The sequence below is a fragment of the Meleagris gallopavo genome, chromosome 5, assembly GCF_000146605.3.
Source record: "Meleagris gallopavo isolate NT-WF06-2002-E0010 breed Aviagen turkey brand Nicholas breeding stock chromosome 5, Turkey_5.1, whole genome shotgun sequence".
In the NCBI taxonomy this organism is placed as follows: Eukaryota; Metazoa; Chordata; class Aves; order Galliformes; family Phasianidae; genus Meleagris; species Meleagris gallopavo.
In genome coordinates this window covers 9554729-9573401 of record NC_015015.2, presented here as the reverse complement: position 1 = coordinate 9573401, position 18673 = coordinate 9554729, and positions in this window count along the sequence as shown.

Here is an 18673-nt window from a genome sequence, read left to right as displayed (position 1 = left end):
TTTTGGTGCTGTATCTGCAAATAATTCTATCTGAGTTAAACTTTGTTTTCCATTTCTCCAGCCTTAACACTTGGATATTTTTCCTTCAGCCTCTGACCCTCTCCCGTGTTTCTCTGTGTTAGATAAGTAAAGATGAGCGTTACTTTATAAGGACATAGTTTCATACCCTCGTATTCTGTTAGCGTACAGTCGAGTTGCTTGTATAAACAGGAACAGTTTTGCTTACTTTCCAGTTTGTTCAAATGTCAGTGTAAGGTTCTTGAGTTGTCTTTGACCCCTTCTTTCCTTCTCCCTTCCCCCCTCCACCCTCCCCAGTATCTTTTCACCTCCTCATTCCCTTGCATCTAGGGAGTGGCATTGTGCAACCCCTCAGCTACCCGCAATAGAAGTGTGTAGCTGGGTCTGTTGCCATGTATTGCACAAGAAGGTGTGCTTAATGTCTCCAATAACACAAAACACCATGTTTCAGCCTGGAAGATCATTGTAAAATTTTCTTCTCTGTCTCTCTCTGTTTCTGGCAGAGGTTCATTGCTGTGTCAGATTTTATAGGAAAACATAGTTGATCAGGATTTTATTGAAACAAAATGAAATGTCCCTCTAGCTTTGCAATTATGTGTCCAGCAAAACATCCCTCTCTCTTGCCCGTAGTCTTTTCTGAACGGTCGAGGCAAGCAGAACTCTTACCTTCATCCTCCTTGGAAGCAGAAAACTGAAATGTGGATTCTTCAGAAAGAGTCCAATGCAAGATTGAAGTGCTTTTCTTCTGAAAAATAAGTCACTGCCCAGATTCAGGCACATTATTTCAATACTTGTAGCTTCCATTTATGAGAGCTTCATGTTCTCTGCAGATACCACTCAGTTTGGGCAGTCTGCAGCAGACCCACTGCAGCCTCCCAGGTTGTGACTGCGGCAGCTGGCCCTCCAATCACCTTGGTACTCATTGGGTTCCTGTCCTCGGCTGGACCTGCTAGTGTCCAGGGCCCAGAGCTGGCCTCAGTGTATGGCAGCTCTCAGAGAGGGGCACTCCATGCCCACTGGCTGAGAGCAGACCTTACTGTATAGGTACCAGGAGCTTCACAAAGGATTTGCTAGCTGATGGTGCCCTCAGCTCTGCTGGAAATAACTACGAAGGAAAAAATGATTTTATCTGCCTTCTGAATCTGTTTTAAATGCTGTGCTTTTTATGATTTCCATATGATTCTTGGGGATTTAAACATCAAAAGACTCAGATTATCCTAATTGGTGTAAGAGGTTGAAAAGGTTTTCTTCATGCTGGACTTAAATAGGGTTCCTGCTTGGCTGCTTTGCGCTGACTTAGTCCTTTTGTGACATGAAAGGCACTTGCAGTTAAGCAGATTCCCTCTTTTTTTGCTTAATAAACTGAAATAACTATGTCGTCGAGCATTAAAACTCAGAAGCATGGTGCATTTTTAAAGCTTCCAGAAATAGCCTGCAGTGCATTGCAGAAATGATCGAAGCCATACTTGTAGCAAAACACACTTGGTAACGGGTTCTGGATCGGTTCGAGGGCTGATTTACTGCCAGGTCTGTGTCTGCCCTCCTCTTCATAAACAATTGGGTATGGATGGGGAATGGGGAAGACTTTTTAGAAACTTTTCTGAGCAGAGAGGAAAACCCCCTACATTTCAAAGCTCGGGAACTAGTTGTGTAAGAATTTGTTCACAGTAATTACTTTCACTGTCAAGCAGAAAACCACCCTTTTATCTTGAAGGTAGTTTTTCTCCAGAGAAAGATTCCCGGGTTGCTGCTCGCACACAGTGGCGCACCACCCTGCACAGATGGCCGGGTGTGGGGCTGATACCTGCCTCAGCTCTACCAGTGCCATGTGCGGGGAACGTTCCCCAGGGCCCAGCAGCCCTGCGGTGCAGTGGTGGTGGCACAATGCCCCTGTTTTGGCACAGACTGAAACTGAGTCTGGATCCACCGCATCTCTCTGCCTTGGCTCTGGTGCCTGGCACCTGGGCTTTGGACTGTGCATTCCTCTACAAAGTGGATTAGAAGTTCCCCTCCGTCTGATAGTTTGGTGTCTGGGTATAAATTTCCATATTAGATGGAGGAGTTTACTTCCTGGTGAATTACTGGGTAAACACTTAAGGTAAATGTAAGCTCTGCTGCTTCAGTGATTGCTGAGAGCCTAACATACTGATTTGTTTCCCCTCACCTAGATTTTACACTTAGCCATGCTTGCTGAAGGCACTTGGAGTGAGCCATGTTTAGCCTGATCACCACTAGCAACATCCTCTTGAGAAAATGTGTACCAGAACCTGTTTTGGCAAAGAAAATACTGTTCTTCTTGCAATACATTTGTGGTTTTGGATAAAATGACAAGCAAAAGAGTAGAACGGAAAAAGGAAGATGGGAGAGAGGTGAAGTTGAACATCTGTGCACTCAGGATAGATTTTCAGCATTTCAGTAGTTGGTTTGTTATGCCGTAGCTACAAAACTATCTCTGTAAAACATTTACTTCTTTTCCTTTAATCACACCCTTCACTAAATGTTTGCTTTGCACATGAAACGAAGCCATCCTTAAGACCGTAATGAAACCATTGGTTAGCATTCATTTTTTAAAAAGCAAAAACCAAAATTAAGTTAAACATTAAAACATCAATCAAGATGGAAAGTAATGGCAGAGTTACTAATGTGGAGAACTCAGTGCATATCTTAAATCGAATCTGCAGTGTTCTCCACAGATTTTATATGCTTTTGGCTTCTGCGACCACAGGTCTGATGTCATAGCAGCTTCCTAATGTGTCTAACAAGAGACAGTTTCTATTGTCTGTGTACTGTTCTTTTGATTTCTGATTTCTACCTTGTGGTGTGTAGTTACTGAACTATTCCTGCGCTTACGTGTATTTACTTGCATATTCAAAGCTTGCTTTTTCCTTTCCCCTCTTCTTCAGGAAAGTAAGTCATTGAAAGGGAAAGAATACTAGATTGGAATGGATAATTTATATAGCAGAAAAAGTAAATACAAGTCGTTTATGCAACAACCATCTTCAAGAATGGAAAAAGAATGGAGTGGAAAAGCAATTGGAATTTATGTTGAAACTCTCAGTGGGCTCATAGACACAGATAAAGATTCAGTGCTAAATGCCTGGAAAGAACATTTCCTAATTTTTGTCTTAAGAATAATTACTTGTAGGACTTAGGACATTAGAATTGTGGGAGAAAAGCTAGAAAGATGAGAAAGGAGAAGATAGAGGGATACAGATACTCAGATTTTGGCACGTTTTTCATAGGAAAAGTTTTCACTTACTAACAAAATACTGCACATGCAGTCCCGAGTCTCTGGGAAAGAAATCTCAGCATTTTACTGTGAAGCAGAGAAGGCTGACACAATTTCAGAAGCCTTAGCGAGCTAATAAAGTATGCCTGGGAAAGTCCCTCATGCAAATCATTCATAATCACATTTGTCCAATTCTAAAAGCCAAACTCCCTGAAAATGAGAGCAACTTTGTTGGAATAAGATGCAGAAATTAAATGTTCCGTGCTCCACAGTGAGTATGAGGTCACTGATGAGCTCTGATATTTTCTTCACTTTGCGGAATTCAGCTCAACATGTTTTACAGCTGTGTGTTTGTATATGATGGTGTGTATGTATTTGCTTCTTCTTCCTTAATATTCCTGTGAAATCAGTTTATATATTCAGAGAGCTCTGGATGCATTGCCAACACTAAGTGCCTCAATAGCCATTTCTTGGGCTAGGCAGAGGTGCAGTATGTCTGATACAAAGGCTATTTGTGTGGGATATCGCGTGTGTCCTAGGCTGCTTTTTAAGTGTTGTATAATGAGCTGAATTCGCACTGAAACTGGCAGGAACTGTTCAGAATCTCCTCTCCCTGGAGATGCCTAGTGATGGACAATCAGTGTCCAAATTCTTGGACAGTTGCACAGTGAATGTGCAGTTAGCTCAGAGTTGCTGCTGATAGTCTCTTACAAGCTGTGTTACGTGGATGAGAAGAAAGAGGAGACTAGGCATGTGACATTGCAAGCTGAGGTGCCCTTTCCCTACTTGGAGTATGTTGAAAGCCTGAGGGGAAGGTTTTCTGCCAATTTCTTCCCAAAGTAGTGAAGGGTGCAAGGAAACAAGAAGCCAGTTAATGCAGAATAAGAATGCCCACCTGGTCTGGTGTGAAATCTCTCTGAACTCGGGAGTTGCTGAAGTGAAATTATGCACTGCATCTGGATCAGTCCTGGCTGTGAGTTGGTATGTACATGATGGCAAAGGCAGGAGCCTCCTAGAAGAACCCATTCACATTTTAGGAGCTGGAAAACATCCTTCTCATCTTTGAGACTTCACCCTCTGTTTCTGATGCTGAGTGCTCTGTAGCCAGTTTTGCTTGGTGTCACCAAAGACCATATACACTCTGTTGTCACCCTTGACCTGCTAAAATATCTGAAGTCGTTTGAAGAAAGCAGTACTGGATTCGAGGATTGAAGGCTTGAGGATTATTTCAAAATGTACTGTAAATGTATTGTAGCAAATCCTCAAGGCATATTCATTTTTTACTTCTGTTTTCTGCATCAGTTGTCAAGCCAGATGCTTCCAGCCAGAGAGCAGGCAGCTGTGATTTGAGTTAATATTCTGTCCTTTGAGGATTTAAACTTTTTTTCTCTCAGCGTGGCACCTAGGAAGGTGTGTAGTATTCAAATTCAGCTGTATCCTCCTTCATTTTACTCTTTAGCTGATCCATGGTGGTTTCTGACGGAGAATCACGCCTTGTTTCAGACATGACAAGTTTCTGCAGTCCTTGAACATTCTTCTCACAAGTCTGGATAGGTCAGCAGTGCTTCTGGAAAGGGCTTTGTTTTTGAGGAAGGGGATGTCTGAAATACAAAGCATTTTTCCCCAAGTTACTGGTTTTTTTTTGCGGCTGATGAGTAAAGAAGATTGCACAATCTCTTTCAGGCAGAGATGGAATCTAAAAGATTAATTGTCCAGTTCTGCCATAAGTCAGTTCTTAATTCTTTCAATAGCAAAATGGTCTGCTGACCCTTTTGTGCTGTGAAGCACATCCCCTACTTGTGCTATTCCTCTGTAACAGTAGCTCGGTTGCCTCCCTGGACTTCAGGACAGTGGGCCTGTGTGTGACAGCTGGCCATCTGTTCCTGGCTGGATCAAGTGCAGGGAGATGGTGGGCATCAGTGTGCACAAGCGCCAGGTTCCCCTCCACCTGCCTCTGCAGCCCAAGGAGAAAGACACAGACAGGGACTTACAGAGAGATCCACAGATCTTCCTCTGTGAAGGGTGTGTTAGAGATTGAAAGTCGGAAAGAATTCTGGCCTTGCAGTATCTGCTGTCAGTGTTGATGTGTTGTGGGTATAGTTCTCCTGGAGAATGATCTCCTCTGTCAACTTGTGACATATGATGGGTGCTCTTGGTGCATAGGGAAGGGTCAGAATAGCCCTAGGTGTCCTGACTGTGGGAGGTGAGTAAAGACATCCCAGGAAGGGCTTGGAAACTGGAGAGCCATGGAGACCTTTGCTCCTGTTCTGTGAGTTTTTTGTGAGTGTACAGTTGGGAACAAAACAAATCTTAAGGCCAGAGCTCTAAGCTGATGCAGTCATTCCCACAGTGTTGTGCAATAAATAACCCTTCTTCTAAATGGACATCAGTAGCTTGTAAGGATTTTTGTCAGGATTTTGCTAGATTCTTCTATCTTCCTGACGCAGCAGCATGCACGTGCAGGAATCAAGACTTGACGTACCTATTTTCTGTAAAATCCTGGAAGTGGCATCTGTGATAGCCTACATCAACAAACATTGCTCTTGACCATGTGATAGCAGCAGGTTCCATGGTTCTTGGCACCACCTGCTCTCTGCCCTCAGCCGTGTTTGCAAACCAGTCTGAGCATGCAGTTCAGTGACTCCTAGGGCCATGGCAGGGCTCAGTAGGCCTCCGGTCCTGGAGGGTGTCTGTGGAGTCAAGGTTCAAGTCCTCTACTAAAGCAGTAGGAAACACAGAAGATGAAGTCTCAGCATGATGTTAATATCTTGTACCTGAAGCACAGCTTGTAAGCTGTCATTTTGTACTGTTATGGCCTCTTAACAGGCTGGAATGCAGGCATCCTGCTCCAGTCATCTCCATGACATGAGATACCATCCTGGGGAGAAAGGTTCAGGTGCTCTTGATGCATGCTCACCTGGGCTTGGCTCTAAAGCTACAGCCATGAGGGTCCCTGTGTACAGCAGTGGCCTATGCCTTTTCATGGGAGCAGCTCCCCTTGTGCTGTGCTCATCTCTGATCCAGCTTGCAGTGCTTTTCTGCATGAAGGTTCTAGAGGGCTCCTCAGAGGGCATCTGCAGTTGGGCCTCACAGCACGGAGCGTGGCTGCCAGCTGGGCCACCATGGCACAGAAGTGTACAGCATTTGTTTGGGTGTGTGAAAGGCTGGTAAGGCCACAGCTTCACAACAAGCAGACAGTATAGGCTTCTGGTGGGCAAACTGTATTGCTTAGCGTTTTGATATCCTTTTTTATCTGTCTGTAACATTCACCTGTGATTTTATGATCTCCCAGCTGGATTAATATGAGGTTATATAGGCACTTCATTTATGATGGCCTTTGAATGACACTGAACACGTGAGGAGGTTCAAAATGCCACCAGATGCATGTGCTGGGCTTGCATAAGCTTCAGTTCTTTGGTTTCAGATACGTGCTTATCTGTAAGCATGCATGACTTGAGCAAAGCTAAATTTCACATTTGCTTCTTCCGTACAGGTGATTGTCTATAGGGCCCTGAGTCTTTTGGGGCTCAGTTGTATGTCTTGCAAGTGGCCACTGTCACTACAGTGTACAAGATTCACAAGGATATGTCTGCAGCCGAGCCTGTGGTACATGAGTTACATGAAATTGCTTCTATCTGGTTAAAAATTGTTACCTGTTTGTGTTAAATTTCCTGATGCAAAGCAGAACAGCTCATAATGTTCACCCTCCATCTGCTGTCATTTATAATTAGACTGTAAACTCCTCAGAGCAAGAGCTTGCTGTTCCTCTGTGCACCTACAGTGCCAAACACTCTGGGGCCTTGATGTTAGTTGAGTTGCCATTAATAATAAATAGAGAGTAAAAGGAGAATGTGTAAATGCATCCAAACGTGTAGTGGCGCTTTTAAGTATAATTGTTATCGCTGGAAATCTCTGCATGGCTGGCAGCTGGGCTGCGCTTCCAGAGTCCCTGAGTAATTGGGATTTGCATGTTCTGCTGGTCTGCAGAGGGGTGCTGCCTAGCGTACCGACACAGGAGCACGGGGCATGGCTACCACAAAGGGAAGGCAAACTGGGCGCTTTGCCTTTGGCCCGCTCTTTGTGAGACTTAAGGATGCCCAAGCTCTTTAGATGAGGATCTGGCCCAAGGTTAAGTAACTTTCAGTGGTTAACCTGTAAAGGCTGAGAGAGTCTGCAGGGTGCATGCACACCTGGGGGCTGTGCACGGGACTGTGTAGCAACCACGGTGCTGCAGGGTGCTGGTGCAGGAACTGCAGCTGGGAGCAGGCTCCCACAGGTACTTATCTTGTCTCACCTACTAATTTGTTGCGATCAGTCCTCGGCATTTGCGTGTTCTCTGCTTTGTTTCCATCTGGCTTTGATTATTTATTTGGATTGTTTTATATTTGCAGTAATATTTGTTCTAGTAGGCTTTTTCCTTGCCAGTTTTAGAAGCAGCAGTACCAATTCGGAAAGCAGGATATTTGGGGCTTGTGACTGACTGTATTCATGTAACTCAAGCCATTACTGTTCATGGTGTTATCGCTGTAAATACTGGAGATGAGTAATTTGGGTAGAGTCTATCGGAGAACCTTGTTACAGATGGCTACTGGTGTGCTGTTGTGACTGTGAGCGGTGCTGCCTCAACTGAGAATTTCTTAACATTCTTTTTTTTTATTTATTATTTTTTAAATTTTTAATTTTTACCCTTCAGATGTGTGGGGTTTTTTTGTTTGTTTGTTTGTTTTCCCCCCCTCAGTAAATTCTTCCCTTACATTCTTGTTGTGAGAATTCTTTAATTTCATGTTCCCAGAAAAATGGTGTTTTAGTTTGAGTCAGCTATGAGGAGAGGTGGAAAAATGTGGAGTGAGAATAAGAATCATTTAGTAATTGCAGCTGTGGAACAGAAATAAATCAAGATAGTAAAAAGGTGAGTTTGAGAGGGAAAAAAAATTGAAGAGTTTGTTACATGGTTGTTAAATCCAACTATTGAATTGCAGTGGCGGTGTCCAAAAATATATATTACCTTTCCTTTTAAAAAGATAAATGTATTAGTAAAACAGCATGTAATAAAGAATATTCCATGCATAACAGAAATAAAACCACCTTTGATCTCTGACAACAAATGTACTTGTAAAAGCAACAGTCATGTTGATCTAAAATTTCACACACTTATCAACGATTGCATCTGTCTGTGGTGCAGTGACATTAAGCCAGGAAGCGCTGTTCAGAAAACAATTCAAAAGTAAAAAATAAATGTCCTTGGATTTAAATCATGCATGTTTCTCTACCAAGAACCAAGTTTACTTCTACTATAGTGTTCATCAACAATTTTTTTTCTTATGCTTTTAAATAAAATGTTTTAAAAAGTCATTTGAGGAAGCTAACTACTAGTCTAAGAAGAAAGCCGAAGTACTTGCATTTCTCTGGGTCATTTCCTGGCTCATTCCCTTTCTGGATCATTCTTTTTTGCGTGGGTCCCTCACTCACTTTTCTTCATGCTTATTCAGTGGTAAAACAAAAAGTACTCAAATGAAATACATTTGCCTAGGATTTTCAAGGATTTTAATGGCAAAGTAGAAAAAGGCCTGCTTGATTTTGAAGGGAGTGGATCGTAGCCTGATTGAACTTCTAAGCACAGGATATCATGCAAATGCATAAGGCATCACATAGAAGGGCTTAAATAACCATGTAGCTAGTCAGCATCTTAAGTAGGAGAAGACTCAAGAGGACTGTAATACTTGAAGTGTTCGTTTCGTAACAGGCACCACTAGCAGGATTGATATTATTTAGATGTCTCAGACCAGAGTTTTTTCTGACTGAATAGTAACGTTTGAAGTCAGCTATCACCATAAGCCATCCTTAACCTAATTTGAAAGGTAATGGAGAAGCCATGCTACAAGTGTTCAATTTTCCCAATGACAAAAGGATTCACTGAGTTAATGGAACTTTTGTGAATCATCAACATTATGAAAGACAGGTAATTTTAAAGAGCAAATGTGATTTATTGTAATTTAGACATTTGAATAGTCTGTTAATATTTTTCTGAGCTTGACAAAACATTTTTGTATAAAACTGAGTGCATGCAACGAATATTTACCATATGCTGTGGTAAACTGCATATACATACTCATTTTGATACACATTTTGATACTGTGTGAAATGCTTGTGTTAGGAGCCCAGCTTTTGCAAGGTGTTCTTGACCACTCTGGGCAGAGAGACATTTTGTCATGGAAGGCATTACGAGAATTTTATTGTATCATCTCCTCTGGGAAATCTGTAAAAGTGAATGTATTTTCATACTTGCTGCAAAACTCTTTCCTGAAAACCTCAGGTAGGATGTTAAAGCTATATCAATACCATCGAGAAACTTCCTTTGTCTTTCTTTCAGAGAACTTGCAACTTCAATAACATTGTTCCTAGCAAGGTATTTGTTGGGCAGAAGACTGAGCTGTGCTGCAGTGCTTGTGCAATTCCAGGAGTAGCATGGGCCACATGCTGCCAGCACAACCACTTCAGGTCTCCTCGAACCTGATTGGAGTCTTAGCAAAAAGCAAGCACTGCAGTCAGTTATAGTAGGCAGTTTACATCACCTTGGTGACAGCATCACTTTGCCAGCTTAGATGATCTGGGCACCATTTTCTCAGAGAAGGCTGACCAGGAATGAGGCTGTCACAAGTGAATGACAGGGCAGCCCCTGGGCCCACAGCATGCAGGCATCTGAGTGCATAGCAGCAGTTCCAGCACTGGAAAAAGGAGAAAACATGACCAGGTGTTGGAGCAATTGCTCACACAGAGCTGAAACAAGCAAGTATGTTCCCTTTTTGTATCTCGCTTGCCAGAGGACTGATGGAGGTCCTGAGGGGAGAGCAGTTTGAGACAACACATGTCTGTGAGCTTCCTTTCTATTTCTTCCTTTCTATTTCTGTAATTTGCTCTGAGTTTCTCACATTGCTTTGGACAGATTCTTGAAAACCCGTTTGTGCTCATTTCCTACCCCCTTCTGCATTTGTCAGGGGTAGTTGCCAGTCCCAGACTGGTGAGCAGTGAAAATCTTCATGCTAGTCATGTGAGTCTGATGCTCCCCTTCCAAGAAACAGCACCAGCTATGGTGTGACACAAGTGTGAGTGTGGTGGTGAAAAATGGCAGGGGTCTGCTAAGGTCAGGTACAGACCTGTTCCCACATGTCCAGCCAACCCAGGGAAACCCTGGTGTCCTGGTCTCTGTCTCTTCAAAAGGCATCCCATATGCTTTGTCAGGGCAGCTTGTGAGAGGCACTTGGGTCTGCTGACAGAGCGGGACATAATGAGATTTTGGATGTGCAGGGTGTTCTTCAAGCAGAGAGAGAGGCAGCTGATGATTGCCCATGAAACTGACTGGTGAGTAGAGGGAAGGGCTGCTGTGGGAGAAATGACGTGTGCTGTGAAATTGGTGTTTCTGTTAGATTCAAGATCTTTAAAGTTCAGTTATGAGCATTAGTTGCCAGGCTTTGTACTTTTTGTTTGGGTCTTTATACGTATGTTTTATTTTCTGCTACCTGGACTGCGTCATCTCTTTGCCTGCGTCCAGTGAAATCGCAATTTTGATGGTTGCCAGCAAAGTTATTTTTGTGGAAAATTGACATCTCCTGAAGCAAGGAGTTGAAATAGACTGGAAACATAAGTCAGAGCTTAAGACAGAAATTGCTTCCTCAACAGGTGATAACAACAAGAGAAGTACAGAATAACCACATAACTATTATATTGGGCTTTGAAAATGCTATTGCTGGTCATTGTAGACTTACTTATGTTTAGCAATTAAAGTTTGCCACAGTCTGGGATTGTATCGTTGTCTCAGCAGGGGAGTATTTTCTGCTTCTTTCTAGAAGTTGCAAGTCCTGCTCTATAAAAGCTGCCTTACTTCTCAAGAGAATTTGAGATGTTAGAAATAAATTTTTTGTTATGGACAAAATGCAAGCTATAGATCTGCCATTATCCATAGCAGACAGTCACACTGACAAAGTGAAGCTGACTGATGGTGTTGAAGACAAGTATGAGATGGAAAAAAATAGTTGAAGCGCAAGTGCTGTACTAATAGTGCTCATTTCCTTACACAAGAGGCTTCCTTTGCACCACATAGATAAACAGCTCACACTTAAAATGTAATTTGGCAGGTAATTTGCTCATAAAACTAATGTTAGTAGTTGGAAAACAAAAATTAATTTTGACAGCTCCTGCCCTTGCAAACAAAATCATTACTGTGATTTCTTTCTATACACAAAAACACAAGGTAGGGTTTCTAGTATTGGCTTGTGATGTAGGCAAGTCAGTGTACAAGTTGGGACTAGTTAACATCCTAAGGTAGGACCCCAAGTTTCATCTGATCTCACATTCTGGTTTCTGAAATGTCTCTATATTTAGAGTTAGTGAGAACAAGGCTAGGAACCTGGGATGAAATCCTAGCCTTGCTGAGGTCTGTGGTGCTGTGATCTTTCTCTTTCTCTTTCTCCTTCTCCTTCTTCTCCTCCTCCTCCTCCTCCTCCTCTTTCTCCTTCTCCTTTCTCTCTTCTCTCTCTCTCTCTCTCTCTCTCTCTCTCTCTCTCTCCTCTCTCTCTCTCTCTCTCTCTCTCTCTCTCTCTCTTCTCTCTCTTCTCTCTCTTCTCTCTCTTCTCTCTTCTCTCTTTTTCTTTGCCCTCCCCTCCCCTCCACGTTTTTTCCTTTCCTCCTTTCTTCCTTTTTTTTTTCTCTTGTGACTGTCCTGTTGCCAGAATACCACAGACTTTCCCAAAGTGCGCCTCCCAGTATTATCTCTCCTCTGCTTCCAGGCTCCTCCAGGGCTGATAGGCAGTGCCTTACTCCAGCCAAAACAATTGCTAATGGAGACATGAAGAGCTTTATTAAACTGGGAGTGATTATTTGTATGTTTAAAATGGCTTTGTGCTAGCGAGATCAGAGCCCAGGGCTGTGTTTCAGTAGTAACACCAAAGTAGAGTTAAACTGTTTTCTCTTGGTTCTATTAGGTATCATTCAGGTGAGCATAAAGCATCTACACGGTTCTGTTTTTAACTGCCAGGAACAGGTAGCTACTTCAAAGACTGATACAGCTTATAAATAATGCTTGACAGTGTTTCTTAATTTGTAAAAATGAATTTTAGCTAAGATTTAGCCCTTCCAACATAGGTTTGAGAAAGCATGTGTGTGCCTTTGTAGTTACATAAAGAAGTGTTTGTATGACATCTGCAAAGTAGAGCATAAGCAGACTTAAAGGGATGGAAGGCGCCAGCCGCTGGAATCCAGGGGTGTATTTGGCCAGTTGGGTGTTGCAGGCGTTAGTCGCAAAGCTTGCCTTTTTCTTGCTTCAGAAATGGAGGGCCCTTCTTCAAATCTGTATAAGAAAGGGTTAATCTTGTGGCTATCTCTTGTTTAAACAAACACACCTGAGTAAATGAATGAACCTTATATTACTGTGCCTGTTTTGTACCTTTTTAACAGAATACTTAAATCATTATATAAAATATTTTTTATATAGACTAAAGTCTTATGTTACATACAAACCAGTCAGACGTTGGACCACCCTTCAAATAGCATTGGTTTTCCCTTTCCTGACTGAACTTACACTAAGTTGTTCAAGCAGGTGGCTTTCTGTCACTTTTCCCACCTCACTCCTAACCCAGAGCTGTTAGAGTGAACACTTGTGTTTTTGCAGCCATTGTGGAAAAAATACTTTCATCCAAAAACAAGTTAATCAAGAAAGAGGAACATCTGATATTGGAGCAGAAAACTGGTTGCTTATATATCAGGAGTAAAATAAGAGAGCCGCGAGCATGAAGGATTGGAGCTCATTTTGCACGTCTTTGTGATGTGGCCAAATAAATGCCAGTAAAACCAGAAGGACTTAGGGGAATAGGGAGAATGAAGAGTTTCAGGGCTATGTCTAGACAGAATAGCTTGCTGCCAGGTCTGTCCTGTGTATGAGCAGTCGGTCATATGTGGTCCCAGCAGGAAGCTGGTAACATATTAGAGATCAAGGATTTACCTTACTCTAATACTTACAATACTTGGTATGTGGTATTAATAGTTCCAGTTTAGCTTTTGGGGTGAAAAGCTGTCATGCTTAAGGATGCTGCGGGAAAGCAGTTTCAGCAAATTACAGGGAAGAGACTGCACGTATGAAAGCCATTGACTGTGCGTTTACATCCTTTGTGTACTCTGAGGTCCATGGGATTGGAACAGTGGCAAAATTAAATGCACAAAATAGCCAGCTCTAAAGGTGTGCAGGCACCTGTGTCTGTGTCACTGACACACTGATAACACTGGAGTTATCTGTATGGAAGGACGGGGAGATACGAACACTACCAAGAGCTGAAGGAAGGCCAGTGTCTGTTTTCTTTGGAAAAGTTTTAGACTAGTTCATAATTTGTGCAGTCACTTGGAAGGTACAGAGGCTCTGTGAAGACTGAATCCCTGAGCCTCCTTTGGGTGTCAGAGACTTCAAGGAATAATTAGACTGTTGTTAGAATAAAGTATGAATTGTATTTATTTATTTATTTAATCAGTCTTGTATCTATTAAAACCAGTTATCCTGATAGATACATATGCTAGTTTTTATTCTTCTGTTTGCACACACGGGCAACAGGATGAATTATAGCAAACAACCAAACACCTGCTCTGTAAACATGACCCAAGTGAAGTAGTGACTGCAGACCTTGCCCTAAGGGACTATATTGTGGCCTCTATTTGCAGGTCTTGGGGCTGGAGAGCTTTTTTCTGCAACAAACAAGGCAGTCCAGGGCCTCATATTTTCAGTGCCAAAGAGTTACCCTTTGGACAGCCTGAGCCATTCCACTTGCCCCAGGACCCTCCATCACAGAGCATTCTTCTGAATGCTGCATAATTGGTAGATGGGTGAAGTATTAACAATCTGCTTCATGGTACAGCAGCTCTTGCTATAGAAAAAGCACAGCTGGAATACAGCTATGCACAGTGGTACGCTGTTGCCATTTACAAGCCGTGCCTGTCAGGTGACGGTAGGTGCACAATCTGCTCCTGCTGCTGAATGCAGTGCTGGCTTGCTGCACAGCCACCTCCTTCAGTCGCAAGAAGGATGCTTTCTCTTTCTGAGTGCTGGTAAATATTTTATCCTTTCCTTTGCTTCATGTTGGTAATTAGCAAAAGCAAGTCAGACGCAGTTCTCACTGTTCTTCATTCTGCTGAGTGCCAAGTTGAATTTAGAATAATCTTTTTTGGTTAGTACCACAATGCGGTATTTGAGCTGAGTTAAATCCCAGGAACACCCTTGTAATTGAAACCAACTGGGCATAAATGAGGACTTGCACCTAGTATGAATGTGACTGCTTTGGTGTCACACAGGGAAGGAATTGTTTCTTGAACAGCTGTGACTGTAATGAGATTGGGATTCACAACTGGCATGTTAAGATTCACCTACCCACTAGCTTGTTAGCACTAACTTGTTAATCAGTGCAGCTCACGAATCACAAGCCACGTGCAGCCCCTAACAAAGCACCATGAGCTCTGAGTTGCTGAACACTGTCTGGATGTGGGTGGGTTGAAGCTGACGCTGCCTGTGTGAGAGGTCCTGCAGAGCAGGATGACACCACAGCAGCAGCTGACAGAGCCATGGAGTGTGGGGAACTCACAGGCAGAGTCTGGTTGTTTGCCCACTGAGGAGGTGTACTGTTTTATTCAGCAATAGTTTTATATTAATAAAAACAGCTTTTGAAAACAAACATTAGTGGTATTAAATACTCTTTTCAGTTGCATAAGGAGTGCAGAGAGATGAAAGTGGTTTGCAAAGGGAAGAATTCCCGTGTATGAACATCGGCCCATTCTGTTCTTAGTAATCTGTTTCTAGAAGCAAACAATGAGCAATTCAAGGAGAATGCCAAGTTTCTTTTAAGAAACTGTTCATATAATCCTTATTTCACATATGTGTCTGTATGCTGCCTAATCTTGCAAATCTAAATAATATTATGTTGAGTAAGTTTCCTCACATCTTTCCAGATGAGCAGGATGCACTCTCAGCAACGTTTCTGATGCTGCAGAGCTGGGAGGAGTGGCTGACACACCAGAAGACTGTGGTGTCATTCAACAAGACCTAGACAGACTAGCAAGTTGGGCAGAGAGGAGCCTGATCAAGTTCTACTAGAGCAAGTGTAGAGTCCTGCACTTGGAGAGGAATAACTGCATGTGTTGGTACAGGTTAGGGGCTGACCCGCTGGAGAGCAGCCCAACAGAATAGGACCTAGGTGTCCTGGTGTGCAACAGGTTGGCCATGAGCCAGCAGTGTGCCCATGTGGCCAGGAAGACCAATGTGATCTTGGGGTGCATCACAGAGAGCATGGCCAGCAGGTAGAGAGGGGTGGTCCTCGTCCTGAGCACTGCCTTGGTGAGGCCACAGCTGGAATACTGTGTCCAGTTCTGGGCTCTCCAGTTCAAAAAAGACAGGGATCTCCTAGGATTCCAGCACAGTGCCATAAAGATGATTAAGAGCCTGGAACATCTGCTGTATAAGGAGAGGTTGAGACACCTGGGACTCTTCAGTCTGGAGAAGACTGAAAAGTGATCTCATCACCGTTTATAAATATCTAAAGTGTGGGAGTCGAGTGGATGGGGCCAGACTCTTTTTCAGTGGTGTGCAGTGATCGAACAAGGGACAACAGGCAAAAAATTAATGATAGGAAATTCCATACAAACATGAGAAGGAACTACTTAACTGTGAGAGTGATGGAGCACTGGAACAGGCTGCATAGAGGGTCATGGACTCTGCTTCTCTGGAGATATTAAAGGCTGGTTGTTTTCCTATGTAACCTGCTCTGTGGAACCTGCTTTAGCAGGAGGTTGGACTTCATGATTTCTACAGGTCCCTCCCAGCCTTTGCAGTCCTGTGATTCTGTATGATTCTGTATGAAACGATCTCTTTATTGGTTAGGTCATGTGGTTTTGGTATTTTGCACATTGGCTTGGCACTGTCTGTCTTCCTGCTGCTTTTCTGCATAACTCTGAGCACTGTAGCCAAAGGGAGGAAAGTAATGCTTCAATTCCCTTGCTGAATAACGTGCTTGATTCGGAAAAAATCCTGGTGCTCTTTTCTGCAGGTGCTCTATAGCTGTTGGTGATTCAATTGATTATGTTGTTCCCCCACAGATCTCAAAGATCCCAAAGAAACACCTAAAAGTCGCAAGTTGTGTTGTATGCTAAGTGTGAAATGGGAATTTAAGTTAGTTCAGATATGCAGGATTAGTACATTTGATAGGAAGAATTAGGAAGTGTCATTGGACGCAATTGTTTGATGGCAAAAAAAAGCCCAGCATCTGAATTTCTTCTGGCAGTATTCATACAGACAGAGAAAAACTACTTCTTTCCAATGGCAGAAACAAGTGGCTGAATTAGTCTGGCTGAGTTTTAAAGGAATGCTTTATCCTGGAAATAGGCTTCTTCTCTCTCTGGGTGCTTGTTTATTTCTTAGAGGAAATAACTGCTGATGAGTAGAGCTTGTAACATAAACGCAATGAAGTCATTTTGAGCTAATGATTTTGCCATCGAATGCTCTGTAAATGATTTAAGTTTTAATTCATTTACATTTTATTTTACTGTTATATCCTTTCCTCATAAAACTAAATTAAATATAAAATTGCTTAAGTATATAAATATAGTTTCCTTGAGAGTCATGCCATTTGAATGCCTCAGAGACTCAGAGGAATCCATACGTGCTTAAATATTATAGTTAGGATATTCAGAATATGAATTTATTTTAAAATAAAAAGTTAATCTTTTAACTAAAAAAAAAAAAAGGCTTAATCATATTGCTTGACTTGCATAAATACCACAAAGATACTTTTACTGGCAATGTAGAAACTTCAGTTTGGTTTTGTTTGGAAAAAAAGAAGTTCAACAACTGCTTCAATCAACACAGCTTCAGCCTGTGGGAAGTCTCCAACCTAAACTTCTTTTCCTGGGGTGCTCTGTTAGGGAGTCGGAAGCAGTTTTCTGTATCCCCTTGGAGATGCCATGAGAAGAGCTGCTTTTCTGCTTCACTGTTAACCTTTTCCTTATTTGAAAATGGTTATCTTCTCACATCAGTCTTCTCTAAATTCAAACAAACCCAATTCCTTTCCTGTTAGGTCATGCTTTCTAGATCTGATAGCTTTCTTCCCCTGGATCCTCTCCAACAGTTCTTTCCTGAAGTCTTAGCAATCCAGCTGTGGATTTGCATTGCTGAACAAAGCAGAAGAAAATCCCATGGGCCTGTTACTTTTCAAGCCTTAGGAGAGAATTTGTCATCTGCAAATTTAGAATTAGTTGGTTTTTACTCATCTGCTCATTATTGTCTATGTTTATAAAAAACTTGTTGGATTCCCAATCCCATTGTTTTTGTAGAGCTGAAGCAAAGATGAAGTTGTTCCCAAATAAAAAGTATTCTTAGAAGCGTAATTAACCATTTCAGCTATTGAAATCTTTTTATCAAGGATCAATTTCTAAAACAAATCTGTTTTAGAAATATTGGACCAGTTAACGTTCTTTGGTATCCTTCTGAAGCTGGTGTGGGTAACTACACTGGTGCTTTCTCACCTGGAAACTCTTACAGATGGCACTGCAGGTTGTCTCACAACTACCTGAACTCGGTCCCCTTCAAGCAGACAGAATTTATAAGACCAAGGAGACACGACTGTTGGTTGCTTTGGAACTAAGGTCATGTGTTTGGTCTTGTATTTCTGCACGAGTACCTGCAGAATACAAAACGTCTTGCAGTGGCTGTGTATGTATGCAAGTGATTCCTCCATATAGGTACCATTCAGCACCTGTATACTGAAATTCAAGAAAATAAGTTAATTGAGTATGCAGGAAAAATGGTTTGATGTGTGCAGGATGTTAGAAAATAAGATTCAGCTCAGATGACTGTTGAAAACAAAGTTTGTGTGTTACTGCTTCATTGCATAAGTACTGAAAGACATGAAACATACCGAGGTCTTAAATCTGCGCTTGTCCTACACTTCTGTGAAAAGCAATCTCAGCTGTTGGTCTGTGAGCAGCAATTTTCTGGGTGAGTTAAGGTCTACATTGTTCATAAAGTGAGTGCATCTGAGAATCTTCTATGCAACCAAATAAAGCATTCACTTGATAAGATGTTCCAGACTGCTGTTTGGTTTTGGTTAAATTCGTTGGTTTGATCTGCTCTGTAGCTATTCTTCTGAGTTTCACTTTTTCAACCATGTAAGTAGTCTTGTACCTCATGAAGCTGTATTAAATGGGTATTTCTTATAAAAACATATTTAGAGAATAGTTTTTGCTTTGCTAAATAGAAAATGCCATGTTGTTTGGGAGGGAAACATACCTCTGTCACCTGTAGCAATAAGTGTCTTAATAACTACAGGAGCAAGAGGAACAACAGAGATGCTTGGAATTGGCTGAACTGGGTAGGATAGAAAGTAACCACAGAAAGATGTATTC